Here is a 19,699-nt window from a genome sequence, read left to right on the forward strand (position 1 = left end):
CTCCCTCACAGACTTTTGAGTTATGTCTCTTTGGACTGTGCAGCTGTACATCTCCGAGCACAGCCAGTTCTAATAGCTTTAGACACATTAACAAACAGATTACATGATGGATTGTCTTTAGGAACTGATTATTTGACGCCTGATAAAAGGGGGGTTTAGGCAGTTAGGTTAAATTTTACTTACAGAGTAACTCAAAATCCTACTTGTGAACTTTCTATTACTACATTTTTGCTGTGCAAAGGGAAGAAAACCCAGCATGGGTAGCACAGGAAGTACTTCACACTGTCTACCCAGAGAGCTGCTCCTGCACTTACTCCTCCTTGTACCTGCATTCTTGCTGACAAAGGAGTTTGTCAGACACGTTTGATTCACATGTAACATAAGCCTGAATAGTTGTGGTTGCAAGGAAATGTTACAAGTCTGTAAATACCAAGTGTGGTTCCCATCACACATAAAAGAAAACAAACTGAACTCTATCTGGAAAATATCTTTCTCACTGTGCTTGAAAAAGGAACATCATGTCACAATGATTCACTGTTACATGCTGATTTCGAGTGAATACATGGAGAGTACACAAGCAAAACCCTATTATCTACGTACCATAGCACTGAAAGGCAAGGGGCAGGCTATGCTTTTAAGGCCCGCACATGGTGCCCCAGGACCTACAAAGGGCGTTTCGGTCCACGGGCTGACCACATGCCTTCCATTACACTTAGTGTGGGGCCCAGCATGTCCCCCAGCTATTTCATCACATCTGCCATAACTAAGTTCTCCGAGCCAACAAACTCAGGTTTTTTCCTACTCTTTGTGATACAACATGAACTTTCCTTGTTTGGTTTATGTTCCAAGAGACAAATGATGGGGAAAACATTTCTGAAGCTCTTTCATTTGTCAATGACAAATGCAGAGATTTATATGAAACACCAGCAAAATGGAAATATTGACTCTGGTCCTTCAGTTCAGATGAAAAGTGCTACCTAGGTGAAAAGTGTCATTATTGTTATGAATCAACTGCACACACGTCACAGGCATAACAAAGTAATGTTTATTGCTGGTAACCTTTGTAATAATCATAGTTTCCAATGAGGACTCTTTAGTTAACGATCAAACTCTACGGGTGAGATTTCAAGAATTGTCTAAGTAAATTTGGTGCCAGCTCAAATGGAAAATTGCTGAGAAATGGGTGCCTAACTCCCACAGGGCCTTTGAAAAAAGGCTCATCTTGCATTAATTGGAAGTGGGGAGGAAACAGGAATCCAATATAGTATCACAAGAGCATGAGAAAGAAAATGGCATATTGAGCAACTTTGAGAGAAAAGTTCTGTGTCACTGAAGGACAAATTATTGCAGAATCTTGTTATTTACTGGCATTGTACTTTACTTCACCGCCAGGAGACAGCAGAAATTAAAAAAGATGTCCTGCAATGTCTCAGATCCTTCCTTTCAGTTCTCCAGAGCCCTTAGTGGCAAACTCCATTCAACCACAATCCTATCTCCAGCATTATTCAACATCTGTATAGAGTAAAGAGGAGAGACAGACAGATACCACAGGGATGGGACCAGAATGACAGTGGTACACGCTGCTGCTCAAGTTTCTCTCTGCCTCACATCACAATATCATTGTCTATATTTTTCAGTATATACCTGGAGGGAAAACAGCTAAAACTGTTGACTATATAGATTAGGGTGATGCTGATGAGATACATTTCAAGCAAAACAAATACTTTCCACAGTATCACCTCAGGTTGTTAAGTATCTCTTCAGCCCTAGAGGTCTTCTGTGCTCCTTGTGCTTCTGGAAGTTCATCCAATGACAGCATAAAAAACACTAACTTGTATTTGAAATGGGATTGAATATTGCATGAGTCCAGATACTGAACCACACTTAGAGAGGAAAGCTTTTTTACTTCTCCACAAGCTTTCCTATCACAGCTCTATCCTAGAAACCTGTTGTGTTTTCTTTTAAAAAGTTGTTAAGACAGCAACAGAAGTCACTACAAGAGCCATCCGAGGCTTTTATCCTCTGCACTTGCTCACTGCACTGCACTAAGTAGAATAAATATTGTCTTGACACTTAAAGTCCTTCCTGGATTTCACTCTAATTAGCAGTTCCTTCCCTCCCCACTAATGGCTGTCCAAGAACATCTACTTTTCTGTGGAAACGCAAGTGAATGGGGACACCACGTCCTAGGGAGGACTGGAAACTGTTCAGGGATCACACACAGCTGGGAACCTACCCCAACAAGAACTCAAGCAGCAACACATCTACTAAAGCAACCACGTTTCCTTGAGTAGATGAAGGGTTCAGTGAGACTATTACTGCTCTACTTAGTTTTGAATACTTAGGGGGTCGGATACCACAATGAAAGAGGTTGACCAAATAAGCAGGCACTGGGGCAGAGACTTTCATTGACTCACTTATACTTAATAAATGGGAATAAACAAAGGTAGCCATAAGACCATAGATAAGGGTCTGCACTTAGACTGTGCTTACTTCTAAGCTATGACAAAGAGCTACAAGCTCTTTATTCAACTCCAAAGACCATCTGCACTTCTGAGAAGCATGAAGGACATGATATATAGTGAAAATAGTCTGTATAGTAGCAATTCAGAGACCACCGTAACATTTTAGACAGTTTGAACTGCTTTTTTTTAATTTTCACAAAGAGAAGTCTGTAATAAAATGCATCCTGAGTTCTTGTTCTGCATCCATATGTTACAAAAATACAAATTTATCTTAAAAATTATTTTTCTTATGATTCAGTTTTTTCATCTTGCTGAGTTGTTTCATGAGCCTCCAAATTAAATTTGTGGTAGAGCAGTGGGCTAACAAGGATTGTACCCAATTTATGTCAGGAAATAGCTGGATGCAAGACAAAATATTTCATGGGAACCTTTATAACTCTGCGGGTGCCAACCCTCACAATTATTCTTGACCTTTCTCCTGCGTACAGGTCCTCAGCACACTCCAGCAAATGTTGCAGCCTTGCATGAGAAGAGCTGAAAAACCTAATGATGACCGACAGACTTTTCTGAGTGTGTTTATTTTGGTACTTTTTTCATTTCATGATCATTTGTTTCCTCCTATTTTAAGTTGTTCTTGTTGAATGCCCAGTTTTCCCCCTTAGAAGGAGCCTGCAGTGGAAGTGGTCTGGTGCCAGGGAGTGGAGAGAGGTGATGATGTGCAGCAACTTCTTGAGACCAACAGACTGCAATTAAAAGAGAAAATCATTCGTTACTATAGAGCCCCAGTCCTAGCATTTTAATTAGGATAGAAAGATTCTTCCATTGCTGAAATTCAAATAACAGGTAAATATCAATTGTTTTGCAACAGGGCTCCATTTTGTCTTAAGAAAAAGCACTCCATTAAGTTGAAGGCAGATGCTAGTCAAAGAAAATTATCCTCCCTTATAAGTTCAGTATTAGCTTTTGACCTAGGTTTTGACTTACATGTTACAATAAGGTGGCAGAGGTGCAATGTGATGAAAGGGTGGCAACACTGCAGAACCAGAGAGCTGGCTTTGCTGTGAAAACTACACGATTTCCATTTTTTTATGCCTGCAGTGATGTAACAGCTCCAGGGTGGAAAATGCTAACCTTGACCTTGCTCAGAGCATGTGAAATTCCAGTGCTTGTGAACTGCTGCAGCCTATGAAAAGGGGAATGTTACAGGTTTACAAGGAGACTGCAACCATGCCGGAAACCCCAGATTATTTAGATAATAATCAGATCAATTAGATAAGGGCAAGCTTTCAGCTGGAAAATAAACCCTGTGAATATGAACCTGTGCATTTGTGAATTAACCTAAAACCATAAAGGGGCTCCCCATTATTTGCAATATGAAAGAGGTCTCTGGAAACATCTCTGTTTAGTCTGTGAGAAAGAAGTGGAAAAACCAAAAACTTACTAAGATTTTTTTCAGTAGGAATATTGGGAGTCTCAAGAAACCTCAAACCACTGTCTGTGTTTTATTTTAGCTGCATCTACTGATACACACTGACTGCAGGGAAAAACTTTTAAGCACTTCCCAAAAGTTTGTCTATACATTTATACAGAATATACCAACATTCTGTAGTAGGGAAGATTGGCAGCTAAGTTTGAGAGACTAGATCAAGGATTTGAGATTCAACATTTGCAACAATCTGACTGGGGCATTTCAAAAAAGGAATCTGTTTATTTTGCAAATAGTTCTTGTTTCTAGAGCCAAAAAATGATTATAAAAGAATTAGATTAGTAACCAGGAGTCCAAACAAGCTTATTCAGCTTATTTTACTGTTTGTGTTGATGACACTCTCTTTTGTCTTCATCCAGTAGTGGGAAGCGCTTTATCATCTTCTGGTTTGGAAAAAGACCCAAGCAGCTAATGTAAAAAAAATATATTCTCCAGTAGCTGCAGCATGATTAATTTTCCACCCCACGAGATCACTGTGATTTTGAAAGCACCCTAGAGCTTTATTTGCTACATTATAGTCATCAAGGATCATAAAGCATCTTCTTCCTTCCGCACCACTAGCACTTCAGAGAGCCAGTATGGTTGAGTGGAATGAGCAAAGAGTTGAAAACCAGGAAATTTTTATTATAAACCTAAAACAGCTTGTGACTTGCCTTTGGCCTTGGTTAAATAAAGCTGGACTCAGTTCTCTGAAGCAATACACTCCTCTACTCCAGCTAAAGAAATGATAGACTCTAGCCCATATGACACCCAGACCTTGATATTTGCATTATAAAATGGGGGTAATAATACCAATGTTTTTTCATCAGACACTTTGGGGTTTATTGATGAAGAGCAGTAGGTAAGAGCAAAACATTTTAATTAAGGTCTGTAAATCATTTTCAAAAGAGAAACGACTCGTTATATTTGTTCCACATCATTACCCCCAGATAAGCACATGGACGAAATCCTGCACATTACATTTCCCTGTTTGTATACAAAAAAGTTGATTTGGGGACTTATCCCTTTTCTACAGCATTAGGTCAGTCCAATCCCAGCAGTAATGAATGAAAAATCTGGATTTTTTGTGCCCCCACCCCGACTCCATCCCCCTGCAGCAGTAACCCTCCATACCTTAGAGGTATGGTGGTGTCTTAGGGGTATGGTGGTGCTTAGAGGTTCCTAAGCCCCCCAAAACAGTAGCAGACATGCTTACTGTCAAAGCTTATAAGCTTACCCAAAAGCAGTTCAACTCTTCCATCAATCTGCAATGTTTCATCTCCTATGGGGTAAAGGCATCTGACCAAATGGAACCACACACATTACCTTTACTATTGCCATCATGGAAATAAGCCAGAGAAAAGAGTATGTGTCCCTATTGCATCACCATGATGGTAGTACTCTTGAGTGGCCTCCAAGGATGATCCTTAGAGAAGCATTTCCTACCAGGGAATATGTAGGAGAGGGAACACTGGGGAGAACAATGTACAACTTTCATAGGTATTTAGAGAGCTGCATGGTTTGGGTTTGGAGCAGGACAACACTGCCCTCCACCACTGTGGAGAGCCACACAGAAGCCGTCAGAACTACTCACAGAAGCAAAAAATAGGCAAGAGTTTTCAATATCAACATCCCAGTATTGAACTGAGTCAGTTCTGCCCACAGTTGTGCTAGAAAGAAACAGATATGCAAATATATTCAGGACATGACCTTCAACATTACTTTTAAGAAAATGTGTTTCTCCTTAGCATCTTCTGGTTCTGTCTCCGTAAATTAGTTATACTTTAGACATTCTGTCAGGTGACACTTTAAAAAAATTGCACAAATAATTATCTTCATGTTTTTCAGAGTGGTTTTGTTTAAATTATAATAAAAAAAAGCATGTCATCTGAAGTGAAGGTTCATCTGCATCTTTTTAAAATGTCATTATACTGAACTTTTCCCCATTTATTTTTACTCATATAATTCTCCCATCCTATCTTTCCAGCTCCTTGTTTCTCCACACGAATCTTCTAGATGCCAGCAGAGATCTGTTTGGCTGCATGATTTTCAGTGAAAATGCAAAATAAAACCCAGCAGTGTATGGAATATAAAACACAATTTTAGCAGTGAAAATTTCTGAGGTATATTTTTCTCAGTGTGTTTTATATCAAAAATATTTAATTGGGTTAAATGTAGCATTAATCTTCATTTCATATATTGAATGCATCCTGCTGGTGGCCTACAGTTGTGTAGCTGCTGCTGTACAAAGTCATCCCTTCAATTTACTTTTTGTTCACTTTCTTCAGTTTCTGAGGTGATGAATTTAACACCTGGTACCATTTCCCTCATGCTTCTTGTTGTTCTCTTAAGGATATCAATGCAAGCCACAATCCATGAGTGTTTATGTTCAGTGTCACCCCAGCACTGGCAGCTGAAGATAGCATTGCACCATTTAAATAGATTAATTTTCTTGAGATGGACCTTGCTACTAGTCACTTTTCCAGCTGGACAAAATAATGAGGTTGTCTCACCCCAGCCAACAGAGAGTTTAATCCTCAAGCCCTCTATCTTCCATAAATCTGTCTGCAGAGAGCCACTGCTAGAAATTCTTTGTCGTTTATGTCATATCTTGTAAAATCTGTTGAGCCTACTTCGAGCATGTCTCTGTTTTGACTTTTCCTGAAGAACAGTCTCTCTCTGGAGGGAAAGTCTGAACTGTAGCATTATCTTTCCGTACATTCAGATAGGCAGTTGTGAAATTCTCTTTCTCAAGGGGATATTTTCCAGTGAGTCAGACTTGCTTTCTCTGGATTGACAAGTTCTGACAGCAAAGTATTAATACTATCTTGCAATATTAATTAACTGGACTCCAACAAAATGCTGAATAAAAAGACAGACCTTCATCCTGAAGCTGATTCCCAGGCAAGGCTCCCATTAAAGAAAAACAGGACCTTTTCCTGAGTAATCAAGAGGGACTAAGAAGAGTAGGCAGGATTTCAGATGTCTTTGAGTGCCCACAAAGTTTCTCCATAAAATAGCCCTAAAACTTATTTGTGTTTAATATATATGAAAAGAAACAGCACAAATGCACTATTTTTGATAATCCTGAGCAGTCAAAAATCAATAATTCATTCCGCTTCATAATCAAAGGCAGTTCACAACAAAAAGAGTTGGCAAAAAAACCCCCGAAACATCCTTTTCCTTATTTTTATCATTGCAGCACAACGCAGATAAATGAAACAGCTGAGCTAAAAGCTATAAAAGCAGCATTTCCTTCAGATTGAAAATTGAAGAGGAAAAAACAAGAAATGATCTTAATTGCTAATCCCCATTCATGCTAGATCCTTACCAGGTCCATACTAATGTCTTCTTGTTCTAAATAATTTCTATATTTCCTATCAGACTTCCTTTCTGAGAACTTTTAGCATCTAGTTGTCATATGAACTTCTTCATTTCAGATTCAGTTCTAGTATTTAAATAGGAAAATGTAGTGTCAGATTATTCAAAAAAGTCATTCTTAGAATCACAAAATCTCCATCAAATATTACAGCCCTTGTTTCTCACTAGAAGTGGTGGAACTTCATTAAAGAGAATCAACAAATGAATTCTTCAAATCCAAGAGCAAGGTTATTCTTCTCAAAAGAATGAAAGGGGGGGGGGGGGGAAAGGAAAAAAAATAAGAGGAGGAAAAGAGGACAAGAGAAAGAGAGAGAAAATTAGCAAACTTGACTGGAACAATCTAGTCACACCTGAGCTCATTTCTTTGAGCCCACCTGAAAAACAGTCACATTAGTTATGCTGTCTTTAGACTTGGAATTGCTACCATGACAGAATTACGGTTGCAGGTCCCAAGAGTGAGAACTGAAGTTCAAATACTCACCAGCCAGCCAAGAAACGTAGACTGCCCCAATGATTAGCTGCAAGAAGCATACCTCAGCGGGAGGATGTCAGGGGAATATGACGGGGAAAAGGGCCACCCAGGGCCTACTGCCATCCAGAAGTGCCTTTCTGACGACTTCAGAGGGTCATGGAGCAGATTCCAAATCCATGGTGTGGATCAGCAGACAAAAGAATATTCTTTCCTTGGGGTGTTCAGAAAGCTAATGGATGGTTGAGCAGGGGGTTACAACAGCTCAGAAAAAGCTCTGGATTTCAGAGATTCCCAGCCAGAAGTATGATATGGAAGTGATCCTTCCTTTGCACAGTTACCAACCAACACTCACATCTATCTTACATACTTACACAGTCCTCTTTTCTCCTGCACGTGGACACCTCCCAGTCTTGTAATGTTTAACCTTACAGCATTCTTCTCCATTTCTACAGAGATTTTCGCTGGGCAACTGAAAAAGAGAAATTAAAGGTTGCAGAGCGGGGGAAGGTGGGGTGAGAATTGTTCAGTATCAAAGCATTGTTATTGGGTTTTCAGACGTGCCTAGGCCCATGAGAAACACAAGGAGCTGGGTGCAGAGTTGCTTTTAAATGCTTCCTGCATACCTGCTGCTGCCTCGTGAAGTGCTTAACACCTCTCCAAAATGTGGCTCTGAGTTATTTCTGTCAGATTGGTGGAGAGTGACAGAGCAAGAAATCCCAAGTCTCCTACTGGCACTAACCATCAGTTTGTTTCTTTCTTTCCTTTTCTCTCTCTCTCATTTCTCTCTCTTGATGACCTTAAAATAATGTAGATAGTCCAAGGAAAACAGAACCATATCTTTTGCTGGAAGAAGAGTAAAAGAATGGAAATTGACTCAATATGTTCCATAACAACTCACAGTTGAGATTCATGGAAGTTGAAATCAGACAAATTCAGACCAAAAATAAAGCTATGCATTTTTTTTTTTCCCAAGAGTGAAGATGATTAATCACTGACACAGCTTAAAGATGTCTGCAAGATTTTCCATGACTATAAACTTATAAATCAGCATTGGATGGCTTTTAAAAAGAAATGCCCAATTTCAAGTAAAAATTAATTCAGCGAAGACCTATGACCTCTGCTACATAGGATCAGATGGTCACAGTGCTCTTTTTTAGCTTTACAATCTAGTAATTAGATCTTTGTATTCCCTTCTCTGGGATCACCCTTTCAATTTCACTCCTTCTCAGCATCAGAAGTAATTAATTCTTGAGTTCCTGTAGATTTTTCTTCTCAGGCACCTAGACAGGAGGCAGGTCTATTAAAAATACCATTAACCCCTGCAAAGCTCATTTAGCTGCTACCATTTCTCATGCACAGGACACCTGCTCATCAGATGGCAGTGCAACATCTAGAAGAAAAGCCCAAATCCTCTAGCAGCAAGACAAGTCCTGGAAAATCGTTGTGGGTATTGGGGCATCAACCACATTTTGGGGCACATTTGCAGTAACAATGACAGCCAAATGTGGCTGTAGCCCGCACTCAAGCTCAAATTCGTCTTCCACCTATAAATCTGAGAACTATGTATGGTTTGAACTTCAAAGTGCTCTTAAAGAAGCCAGCCTGAGCATGGATGGTAATTTATTCATAGAGCCTACAGAAATTAGGCAGAAGCCAATCCACCAGTAGGTGTGTGAAGTTTGATTCTTCATAAGCACAGTATGGTTATTTCCAAGATGTGCTATAAGTAACCTGACACTAACAGGAATAAGAAACACTTCAGCCCAATATGCTTGGATGTGATCATCTATTCTTCACTTAAAGACAGAACTTTTGCATAATTCTTACTGGCTGTCCACAGCAATCACAAATCTATTCACTCTAGGTTTTTGCAAGAGACTAGCTAAGACCTGATTGTCATTAGCAGAAAGGATTTTCTTCCAATCAGGTTTTAATGGCTCAAGAATATTTACCTCTGTTTTTTTTTTTTTCTCAAGATGTAATATTTTAATTCACAAATACCATCATTCAACATTCATAGCCGCTCCACGAAAAGTATACATTTGAGACACTTTTCCCATTTGAGTACACCCAGGTACCCCATTCTTCCTAGAGCGCCTCTCCACTTCATTACAGAGGTAACTAAAGATAGCACTGAAACACCCAAGCCAGCTCTAAACTAACTTCTTCAGACTCTGTTAGCACCCTAGGGCAGCAGCATGGACTTCAGCGCACACAAATTTTTCCTGCACTATGACTATAAAGTAAGAACACACTCATCACCATTCAGCACACACCGAGATAAGACTAAACTGATAATTCCACATGCATTACTCAGTCCCTGAGACAGGCAAATGGTTTAAATGATTTTGGGTTTTGGTAAATAAGTCATTTAAAGAGACAGCAGCAATTGCTTATGTTATCCTTATTTATCGTCCTATCTTTATTTACAGGGGTAATTTTTACAAATGATGACTTAATAATACACTTTTTCTTAAGACCTCAGAAACGCACTTTTTTACAGTAAAGGAGGTTTTATTGGTGACTCAAACCTACGGCAGGTCATGAGACCAGAAAGTAAATTAAAATCTTCTCCCTGTATGAAAAATATTAGACACAATATTTTATATAATATTACTGTGCTACTGTTGGTTGCTTGGCATCAGAGGGAGATGCTAAGTGCTGCCAGGTCAAAATCCCTCCAGCAGGGCAAGATTCATCTCACTTAACTCCATCTATTAACAGTGTGAGCACCTATATCAAAGCCAGTCACCTTCAGTTTCTTTTATGTCACTACACAATTTTAAGACAGAGTTTATCTGCCTTATTTTAGCTGTCTACTGTAGGGTGAGATGAATCACAACCTAAAAGTGCCCATTTCTCCCCACTGGCTATAAAAAAGCCTTTACAACTGGCTCAGCTGTAGATATCTGCGCTGCAAACCTTTCCTGTTGGTCAGCCTGTGTGGCTGCTGTCTCCAGCAATTGTCATTTTAATAGGTTGAGAGGACACATGCCAAAATAACATTAATAAGATTATGTAGGCAGCTAGTGTCAGTTACACAGCAGATGTTTAAGTGCTGAAAAAATGCCGTGACTTTCTGAAGAATGTAGTTGTAGGTGGCCTAGAAAAAAAAATGAAGCCATTTTCTATGGAGATACCCATTTCCATGCACCAAAGTATGACAAGAACTGGCTTAAACACTGAGTTTGGAAGACTGTCCAATCCTACGGAAGAACTGCACAGAAATCCCAAGTACAGTTGTTATATTCACAGAGGTGTGGACTGCACACTGGCTACATTTATTGAAAATAAGTCATTTTTTGAACTTGCACTAAACTAAGATTATAAAGGAGATATTTCCCTTCCTGCTGATACGAATAATTGATTTATCTGTTGATTACTAAGATAGCAATTACTGTGAGAATGAGGAATGTAAAAAACTTCAAAGACATGCCTCTGAATTTTCATGCCATGTGAGCAGCATTGAAAACTTTCCTCAGAGTGACTATTTAGTCATTGTAACTGATGGGGTTTTTGCACAGGTAGGAAACCAAAGAGTTTCTGTGCCTTTTTTACTGGGCAATTATCTTTTTGCCATGTTTCCTGAACTTATATCTACTTCAATATAACAATCTACCATGACAAACTGTTTTCCCAGCTTATAAAGCTACCATTCTTCGAAGTTGATAGCAGCTGTTTTGTGGCTGTCATACCACATAATATGGGTAAGGTCACTCCCTGTAGCAAATCTGTAAGCTAAATTACAGAATTTGATCTGGTGCCAAATTCTAAAAGCAGAGATACTACATTATAGTGAACTATGGTGTCCAGAGTTTAATATATTTCTTATTAAACTCAATGGAAAGTTTATTTGAATGAGTGTTGGATTGAGTCCTAATTACATGTTGACAAATGTTTCCCGTATGCCAATTCCAGTGTTAGAACTCCTGTTGATTAGATGTTCTTATAAAGTACTCTTCAGTCCTGTGGCCAGTGGAACAACTAATTTCTATTGTTAAAATTAAATTTAATTAAAACTAATTTTACTATTGAATACCAGATAATTCATCCTGATATTTAATTAGATAGCAGTCTCACTTCCAGTTCTACTGGCACAATTTTCCACATGTTGTAAGAGTGTAAAATCACTGGTACAATTTTTACACTACCTGCACAATGATCAGTGTCTATCAAATTGCTTTGTAGATACAACAAGACTATAGCAATCCTGACAACAGTTCTCTTGATTCAGGAATGAGATACATTGCTTTTTTCTTTTCATATTTCCTCCCTTGTCAATAACACTAAATTTTCTTAAAAATCTTGGATGGACTCCAGGTACATGGTTATGTCTCATGACCACTTGAAAACATTAACCTGGATTCACCTCTTACCAAAAGAAACATGAGTCTTCCTGATGGTTTTAATGTAAGATAGCTGAAGATCTCAAAGGAAAACACAGGAAATAATAAGGAGAATCAAAGATTTTAGATCATAATGAATCTCTGTTTAATATTACTGTGGAAAATGGCCACCTGATAACTGGATCTTACACTGGGCTGAAACTTTCTAATAAATTCTTTTTTTATATATATTTCATGTTCTACTATGAGACCGGTCCTGTGTGTCAATGTGTGTGTGCATGCATGTGCATGTGTGTGTGTTTCCCAGTCATTTTTCTTACAGCTGTTTTTTGATGGTTCGTCTTTTTGTCCCCATTGAAACATTGTTCCCTCTTTTTCATTTTTGTCTCTCTGTATTTAATTTGTCTTCTGGGTTGGGGGCCACTGCTGGCTGAGGATCTATCCTTCTTGTAACTGAGACACAGCTATTTCTGTTCCTTAGCTCCCGCTGTGCCAGAGGATTTACTTGTGTGTGGCTATTTGTTTCTGGGCATTGGATTAGACTACTAAAGGAGCAGTTTGGGAGGTAAGGAATGCTGGGAACAGCTTTGTGTCAACTCTGCTGAGCTCCAGAGCCTGGTTTTCAAAGTCTTCCTTTTACCTAACTCTCAGATTTTCCAAAGCTAGCTGTTGATGACATGGGACACCGCTATTTTAGGAGATGTCCTTGCTTTGCCCAGTTCACAGTAATCTTTCAGGCACTTCCTCTTGTGTATCTGCCTTGACTCTACACCGAGCAAAGGGTGAAGGTGTCCTCTGCAAAATTTCACTCAAAGCTCAAATGGTGCTACACAATCAACAGAATTATGAGTATTTACACCAAGTGAGGATCTGGCCCATGTTGCTTCCAAGTATATGACAAAGAACTATGTTCATTGACAGTACAATATGTTCATATGGAAATGGGTAGGCTTTCATGAAAAAGAATAAAAATTAAGGCTACAAATTAAGACTATTTGATTCAAAAAGCAGTTGGAATAATTTCAAAAGCAGCTACACAGGACTTTAAAATTATTTCACCATCCATACTGCCTGGAGGAAATAAGAAGGTGTGAATTCAATGACCACAAGGGACCACAAGGTGGGCCCAACAAGAATAAAGCTTGTGAGGCTTGTAATGAAAAATAAGATGTACAAATTAATCAGCAATTGTCACTCTGGCACAAAAATCAAACATCAGATACCCACAGCACCTGGGGGGCAGTCCCACTGAAAAAAAAAAAAAAAAAAAAAAAAGAATAACACCTTAATGAAATAAAGACCATGAGAGAGACTGTATTCAGTAGAGAATTTCAATTCTTTGGCATTCTTGGTAAAGGAAACTAGTGTTGCTCCAAGTGTTTAATAAAGCCAGCTAGTATGATCAAGTGTAAAATCTAATACCTTCTTTATACAGTTTTAAATCTTCTCTAGTTGGAAAATGAACAGAATGATCTAGCAACATTTTTCCTTCCTAGGGACAATGATCCCACAGCACTAATGTTATGTCAATGCACTTCACAGTATATACATTTTGTTTCGCAAAGAAATGAACATTTAGCTATTTTTCTGATGGTACTATCAACAACACTGTAAATGTATCAAGTGAGCTGGAGTGAAGAATGACTGTAAGATAAGGCATGCATAGCGGAAACTAAATTAAACAAAGCAGAAAAGATTACATATGGTTCTAAGTAATGTTATTCTTCTTCTTAATCCTCAAATAGAGTCACTAAATTACACTTCCAGATTTAGTTATGATATTTACAAATGACTTAACTGTACATTTAAAGAGGGGAAACTGGTTACAAATGGGGGCAAGCTCATAATTTAAGGTCACAGTGGTGCCAGCACAGAGAAAATGCTTATTACTGGGGTATTTTTGGTCATGGGGAATTCTCTTTCCCTAAGAACAAATCCCAGAAAAGCATATTTTTATTACATCTTCCAAATCTGGCATTCAGGCTTTATGTAAATATACAAGACAGAGGACCTTTCTTTTTAAAATGCTAGGAAATAGAGGCACAGCTGAGATTTGTTGGAGAATATTTCCTTTTAAATCATTTGTATGAGCAACGAAAAACCTAAACTATATGTACAAAAACTTAAAGAAGAATGAACAGGAAAGAATTGTATGAAAAACATAGCATCTTGCTGGAGCATAAAATCACTTCTCTCTTCCTCCCCTAAATATAGCACCTCTAAGTATAAAAACAAAAAAGTTCAAAATAAGGTTACCAGTTTTGTTTCTTTATAACTGAAAACAGAAGGTGCATTTTTTTAAGATTGTATCATTCTGGAGTTCAGTTGCCCAATTGCTCTCAGAAACGCACTCTCATCTTTTGATATCCATTGTCCTTACAAATTTTTCTCTAGAGCACCTTTCATCTAACATCTGTCTCCTTTTTCTTGGTAGAGAACCAGAGTGTAGACCTAGACTTTGGAAGAAGTGTAAAGAAATAGAGTCCCAAAAAACTCAGATGTAGTACTGTGATTTACAGAAAATTAAACAGAGTTAATTTTGGCAGGAGCTAAATAAAGGCTATGTCATACAGTGAACTGAGCTGGGCAACACTTTGGAGAGCAACTCAAGTCCAGAGAGCTCAGGTTTGTTTAATACAAGTTTTATTTTAGCAAGAATTTGGTGGGTAAAGGAAGAAAAACAGCAGCAGCAACTGTTGCTGACAGTATAGGACTCTGCCAGTATGATGATTTGAAGTTACCCAGTTTTGGGTGATCTCTCTCCACCATGTACACTTTGCCAAAGAGGTACTAGCTATCAACCACCACAGGAAATTACAATCTTATATTTATATACTTAGAAAGATATACGATCACATTGTGGTACCTGAAATCAGCCCCAAACAGATCCTTGCAGTTCAGTGGGAGATTGCCTAGATGTCAGCAAGGGCAGAACTCCTGAAAGCTTTATTCTTATAAATTATTTTACTTGCATTCATTACTTCCACAGGAAAAAAATGTGCCATATGCTTCTGAGATTCATTTGTAACGATTCTTATCATCAGACAGCTTAAAGATGAGTAAATTTCATCCCAGTGAAGCAATAGTGAAATACATGATGATAAAGTTGGAAACAAGTCCCACAGAGAACACAGAAACCAGTCTCCTCCCTCAACTGTCATTTAGAATTTCCCCCGGCACCCAGCTGTGCAAGCTGAGAGCAAAATTCAGCAAAAGTTCACTTCCTGAGCATTGCTGTTCAGGACCATCCTCCAAAACTAACTTGGTAAGCTGAGCCTTCCTCGCCTGTCTTGGAAACTCCACTCGGAACCATCTCCCTCCTCCTTTTCCAAGATGAAAAAAATCTCTTCTCACTCTTTTTTATCTTTTTATTCAGAATTCCCCCCCTTTTTTTAATCTGTTAATATTTCTGTCGAGTATGTTTGTGACAATCCCCCAGTCTCCCCTCCTGTATTCGGTGGGACGAGTCCAAACACAAAACCCAGCCATGCCAAACGCAACCCTCCTCTATGTACAGCTTTTGGAGGTCACAGTCTTATGTTCCTAGACTTAATCCTTCTAAAATACATAGAAACTTCTGATCAGTACAACATTTTTTAAAATGCCATAATAATTTAAAAATCATATAACATGAGGATTCATCATTGTCTTTCACTTGCTGGGTCTCCAGTAGACACCACACATGGCAGATTAATCACAGAGATCTGGCATTTGGGGAGCTTTGTCTAAAAGCTTTTCACACCTCTCCCTCCAGGCTGGGTTAGTGCTCACACCTTGGGCTGCTCACACATTGCCCAGATCTAGAAGTTGGCATTTCTTGCCTCCCACCACTAATTTTGCTGCCAGAGCAAGGTATGTGGTGCCCCAGCTGCCATACCACAGAGTCTGTGGGTCTCTGAGAGCAGCAGATTTTTCTTTTCAGGCCAACAGATAAATTTTTCTAGCTGCTATGCAAGCACACTGCTTTAATGCCCCAAATCTAATAACAGTTAATTACAACCTAATGAAATCATAATTGCATGGAGGATAAGCTTCCTTTGGTGTTTAGGATTGACCTTAAGATCACCTCCAAGTCCAGGTCTGCTGACTAGTTACTGAACAACCCCACAGTACAACCCCACAGCACAATGCCTAGATGCCCTCTCCAGACACAACAGCAACTGAGCTGAACATCCTGGCATGCAGAGGAGCCATCTCCACCCTCCTCCAGCCACCCCTTTCTGCATTGCATCTGAGTCTGGAGCATCGCTTGCCCCACCATGATCACAAAATCCCCTGTTCTTCACTTTGAACTCTTCCTTTCCCTTCTCTACCACCCACAAAAAGAGGAGAGACCCTATATATGTAGCAATCACTAGAAGAGTTCTGGAAAGGACATGCTTTACAGCTATGTTCAAGAGTCAATAGTCTATTCCACAGTTTACACAACACAGTAGAGGGGGAAGCGTAGCTTACATTTCAGACTGGTCAGGGATACAGAACTAGTACTTAAAATCTCAAATTCTTCTTTATGAAAAATGAGCAAGATAAAAAGTTATAATAGAAGGTTCTCCCAAACTACTATTTTAAAAAGAAGATGAAGAGGCCTGGGCTTCTTAGCTAACAGCATTTTCATATGTATTGAAAAAGTGAGTCACTGAACAAACTATGCCAACCAAATGCTGAGGTGTTTCTGGAATTGCATCATTTCTATGAAGAAGCTTGCAGCCTCAAAGCTGGCCAGTGAAAACCGAAAAGGCCAGTCTCCAGGTCTGGTTGCACACTTCATTTTTTGGTGGCTTTGTTCAGGAGGAAATTTCTCTATGCATGACCTTCTGGCTCCCAAACAGAAGCAATTCGCTTAGCTCATTGCATTACAGAGAGAAGTGAGTCAAAACTCTTGAGGTCTTTCCCAAAGGCATTGCATGACCTCGGGCAATTCCCTTCAAGACTATTTGAAGACCTGATTTAAAACAGCAATGTCTACATTTAGAAAAATAAATAAGATGCTTTTATACTAGCAGCTGGCGGGCATCCTCACCTTCCAACAAAAATCTGAAGACCTTTTTAATGAAGTGTGCTGGAGCCACAAGACCGATTCTGCTTCCAAAAAAAAAAAAAAAATAGCAAGTACACCTCGTTAGATGCCAATGTAACCTTTCAAGTGCCCAAATTCAGAATCATGAGGTTTCTTTTCTTGGTATTTCTATTTTACTCTGTAAAATTGTGAGAATACATTTACCCATCAGACACAACATTTTGAGGTTAACTTGACTGTTTGGAAAGTTCTAAAACTTTCAGCTGAAGAGCCCCACCAAAGCTTACAGCTCTGTTATAATTACAGCTATTAAAACACATATTTTGCTTATGAATTTCAGTATATAGTTCTTCTACAAACAGCATTCACAAGCCATAAGCAGTCACAGTCAGTCATGCAGGAAGGAGAAATGGAAATTTTGGAAACGGGCTTTTAGGGTGGGGGAAGGTTCAGGAAGGGGAATTCATATCAGTGAAAAACACACACTGTGCAGGACCTATACATGGAAAATTACCACACAGAGATCTTAATAATTTCAATAAATTATACAAACCTCAACACAGCAATCACATAGGGAGAAACAGCTGACCATACCTCATATGGTCCTCATACCATTTTCAAGTCTGTACTTTCTCTTGATTAATCTAATTAGGAAGCCCAACAGTGCGTAGGCAATGGTTCAGCTGCATAGTTCCTTAGCTATTAGTTCCTGAACTGCTTTGTTTCTTATGCAGAGAAGTTACAATGTCCTAAAGATTATGAGTCATATTTCTATGCCCACATTTCTGCAGGACTTTTAAGGATGCTCATAGATAAGCCAATACGAACAGAAAAGAATTTACAGACTGACGGAAGAAAAATAAGAAATGCATGTGTCAGTCTTGAGGAAACTCAAGCAGTCAAGACCATGTCATGGACAGTTGCAGTCCAAAATAATGTACTTACTGCATTTCAAACTCTTAATTTCTGTTAATTCACACTAGAAAATTATTCTCTTCTTACATTTTGTTATGTGTCTTATTGTATTTGGGAGGTTATTTGTCTCAGTTTATTAGTAATACCAGAAATTTGTGGTAGTGGTTTACTGTGCTGTTTCTGCCCACAAAATGGTCAGGTCTCCATCTTTTAATAGATCCATGTTTTTATTTTTTGTCTCAACAAACCTCTTGCAAACTCCAGCTATACACAGTTACAAAGGAACATGAAATCTAGTGGGAGGAGGTCCATTTGTTTCTCTTGCAGTCTCACAGTCATCTACTTCAATATGAAGCTATAGATATGTCTATATTACCTCTATCATTTGTAGTACATTCATGCTAAACCAACCCTCTTTAGTTTCCCTGTACCTCTACGTGTTTAATCCTAGTATTCTGAATTTCACCGTCAACAAAATAGTTCTTTTCCAATGTAAAATTATTAATTTTCATGTGACCAAAACTAATTAATATTTCCACATACAATTTTTAGAACTTGGTTCCTTCTCCTTGATGTAACCTTGAGTCTGAATTTCCATAGTTTATATTATTCAGTTTGGATATAACACCCCATAATTTCTTTCCTGTTTAGTACTTGATATATGTTCTCAAAATTAATCCCATTTTAGAAAAGCTTTTTGTCTTAGAATGTCTGCAAATAAATCACTGTATTCTTAGATAATGGAAATTGTCGGTGATTAACTTCAATTTGATAGGGTATGAGTGAAATTTCTCTGACTAGTTATCAACAGTATCTTGATTTTAGGTTTGGCTTTATCATTATATGGATCTCCTACATTTACAGCTGCCTGTACTTTCCTTCAGCAGTTCTCCATATTTCATTTTGCAGATTGTTTTCTGCAGGCTTGTGAATATATGGGTATTTGGCAGTGATTTTATAACCTATAATCAGAACTGAAAATTATAGTGATCCCATTTGTGTTATTATAGCTTAAGAATGTGTCAGACTTTCCATTTTAAACTTTTTACTGTAAAGAATCTACAACTGGTCTTTCTTCACTGCCAAATATTTCTGCAAAATTTTCAATAAGAATAATGTTATTTATTAATTTGAAATTTTTCTCAGGACTTCTGGCAGTGAATGTAGAGGAGATAGTTTCTCCTGAAATTCAAAGAAAAAAAAAAATCTCTAATTTCCCGCCTCTTTATTCAGTGACCATATTTTAGCCAAAAAAAGTTAGATGGGTCTCCTTTAAAGGACCTGTAGTATTAATGCAGTAGTGGATAGAGGGATTACTTGAGAATGACTGGAATTATTTCACTGGAAACATAATATGTTCCTTCAAGACAGTGCCAAGATTTTTCTGCCAGAATAAGAAGAGAATGGATAAGAGAATCAGCTCTCTACTCTGATCACACAGCCTTATTTATTTTTAAATATCTTACCATCCAAAATAAACCAGATCTTCTCACATCCCACAGCATCCTCTAGATGAGGGGACTGTAGATGTGAAAATCAGAAAGTGTTCTGCTAGAGTTGGCAATAGAAGAAACCTGAAGAGAAACCAGGGTGAGACTGGCCATGAGACACACTCATACCAGCTGCTTCCTTGACACT

At 38.5% G+C, this 19,699-nt stretch overlaps 1 long non-coding RNA gene across 3 annotated transcripts in view; it reads right to left on the reverse strand.

Annotated features, from left to right (window-relative positions):
• Nucleotides 1-1,022: 1,022 nt before the first annotated feature.
• Nucleotides 1,023-19,699, reverse strand: part of LOC141922204 (uncharacterized) — a 29,572-nt gene continuing 10,895 nt past the window's right edge. For 2 of the 3 annotated variants that reach the window (XR_012622903.1, XR_012622902.1), the window contains 2 exons: nucleotides 8,155-8,252; nucleotides 1,023-3,208 (listed from right to left, as the gene is read on the reverse strand). This is a non-coding gene — a long non-coding RNA (uncharacterized LOC141922204). Of the gene's footprint in view, nucleotides 3,209-7,792; nucleotides 8,013-8,154; nucleotides 8,253-19,699 lie in introns of all 3 variants that reach the window. The other variant, XR_012622904.1, reaches the window with a different exon arrangement.

Source organism: Strix aluco, chromosome 4 (assembly GCF_031877795.1).
Source record: "Strix aluco isolate bStrAlu1 chromosome 4, bStrAlu1.hap1, whole genome shotgun sequence".
NCBI lineage: Eukaryota > Metazoa > Chordata > Aves > Strigiformes > Strigidae > Strix > Strix aluco.